Here is a 2,500-nt window from a genome sequence, read left to right as displayed (position 1 = left end):
CATGAGCGTTCGAGTTCCCTGGAATCCTCTAGCAGGGAGATAGGGTTTGGAACGCGAAGAGCACCGCAGTTGCGGCGGTGTCCCGATCTTCCCCTCGGACCTTGAAAATCCGGGAGAGGGCCACGTGGAGGTGTCGCGCCGGTTCGTACCCATATCCGCAGCAGGTCTCCAAGGTGAAGAGCCTCTAGTCGATAGAATAATGTAGGTAAGGGAAGTCGGCAAATTGGATCCGTAACTTCGGGATAAGGATTGGCTCTGAGGATCGGGGCGTGTCGGGCTTGGTCGGGAAGTGGGTCAGCGCTAACGTGCCGGGCCTGGGCGAGGTGAGTGCCGTAGGGGTGCCGGTAAGTGCGGGCGTTTAGCGCGGGCGTGGTCTGCTCTCGCCGTTGGTCGGCCTCGTGCTGGCCGGCGGTGCAGGATGCGCGCGCCTGCGCGGCGTTCGCGCCCCGGTGCTTCAACCTGCGTGCAGGATCCGAGCTCGGTCCCGTGCCTTGGCCTCCCACGGATCTTCCTTGCTGCGAGGCCGCGTCCGCCTTAGCGTGCTCCTCCGGGGGCGCGCGGGTGCGCGGATTCTCTTCGGCCGCCATTCAACGATCAACTCAGAACTGGCACGGACTGGGGGAATCCGACTGTCTAATTAAAACAAAGCATTGCGATGGCCCTAGCGGGTGTTGACGCAATGTGATTTCTGCCCAGTGCTCTGAATGTCAACGTGAAGAAATTCAAGCAAGCGCGGGTAAACGGCGGGAGTAACTATGACTCTCTTAAGGTGGCCAAGTGGCGGCGGTGTGGCTGCATCCGGACTTGGCTTTTCGAAGTGCGGTCTTGATGTAGTCGTGCTGCTGCTGCGAGGTGCCTTCCTTGGGTTATAGCTACAGGGAGAGTGATGCGCAATACATGGGCCTAGCCCTCTTAGCCTCTCCTCTCCTGCGGTCTTCTCCCCTTCTCGTGGGCCCGCTGATTTTCGCAGAGTGGAAGACCGCACCAGGGGCTTGGGGGGGTTACCAGCCCCCCCTCGCATTATCCCTTTATAGTTGGGGGCAGCCGACAAGAAACAAGAGATGGTGGCCCTTCCGCTGAAGGTGCCACCCCAGCTACCCCAGCTCCTATCCGGCCAACCGGCCGTAACGAAAATGCGATAGTTTGTGTAGCTCCCTTTGCTTGCAGTGAGTGCCACCGCACTTTTACCACGAAGAACGGTCTCGGGGTCCATCGCCGCCGCCAACACCCTGCGGCCGCCAACGCTGAGATCGTGACGGAGAGGCATCGCGCGAGGTGGACGGAGGAAGAAGTCCTGTCGCTCGCCAAGGCAGAGGCCGAACTGTTCCTTGAGAGGGACGCCCGGTTCTTCTTTGTAAATCAAGAACTTACCAGGATGTTCCCCGACCGAACGCTTGAGGCAATCAAGTGCCGACGGCGGCAAGCTGCCCACAAGCAGCTTGTCCGCCAATTCATGGAGGCACTTGAGATCGGTCGGGGCGAAGAGCCGGCGTCCCGCCGTGGAGCAGCGAGCTCGCTGCCTGACGCGGGCGAGGCCGCTGCGCCGCCCGTCGACGCAGCCGAGGACTTCGCGGCCGACACCACCGGGCCGCCGCCGGAGGGGCCGACTGACGCCGCCATCTGGGAGCATCTGGCGGGGCTGCCTGCTTCCGCCCAGCGTTTCTCTGCCCTGGATCGAGTCATTGGTCTGGGGCGGGGCACGCCGCCCGATGTCATCCTGGGCATGCTCCCGGATGCCCTTGCGTCGGTCGGGTCCAGGGGGGAGAGGTCGATCACCAGGACACAGCGGCCGCGCCAATCATCCAAGCGGCCGCCTGCCGCCCCGCCGCTGCAGAAGCGCAAGCGGCGCCGCTGGGAATACGCCCGCACACAGGACGCCTTCCGTAGGTCGCGTGCACGTTGCGTGCGCGGCTTGCTGGACGGCACCCTGCTGCAGCCGCCACCCGACATCCCCGGTCTGCTGGACTTCTGGGCGGACCTCTTCACGAAGAAGCCGATCTCCACCGCCGGCTTCATCCGTGACCGCCTTCTCCCGCACTCGGAGCCTGTCGCTCCTGAGTGCCTATGGGGGCCGGTCACACGTGAGGAGGTCGCTGCTGCCTTGCCGCCCAGGGGATCGGCAGCCGGGCCGGACGGCCTGACTCCAGCGGAGCTGCGGCGCCTGCCGCATGAAGTCCTGGTGAAACTCTTGAACCTCTTCCTCCTGGCCCGCGCCCTCCCCGAGCGTCTGCTTCGCGCCCGGACGTCACTTCTCCCCAAAACGGCTGCACCAACATCCCCCGCTGACTTTCGCCCCATTACGGTCTGCTCGGTGTTGGCGCGGACCTTTCACAAGGTTCTCGCGTCACGCCTGATGCGTGCATGTGCTGTGGACGAACGTCAGCGGGCATTCATCCCCCGGGATGGGATGTTGGAAAACACCTTCATCTTGGACACTGCTCTCACCGACGCAGTCCGCTCCTGTCGCTCTGTTTTTGTGGCATCGATCGACGTCTCTAAA

General features: G+C 63.4%; 1 pseudogene; it reads left to right on the top strand.

Annotated features, from left to right (window-relative positions):
• The window catches only part of LOC124731847, a 7,977-nt pseudogene that overhangs the window by 2,115 nt on the left and 3,362 nt on the right, over positions 1-2,500 (top strand).

Source organism: Schistocerca piceifrons, unplaced genomic scaffold, assembly GCF_021461385.2.
Source record: "Schistocerca piceifrons isolate TAMUIC-IGC-003096 unplaced genomic scaffold, iqSchPice1.1 HiC_scaffold_1308, whole genome shotgun sequence".
Lineage (NCBI taxonomy): Eukaryota > Metazoa > Arthropoda > Insecta > Orthoptera > Acrididae > Schistocerca > Schistocerca piceifrons.
Note: the sequence above shows the minus strand (reverse complement) of the source record. Positions and strands in the feature narration are given on the sequence as shown.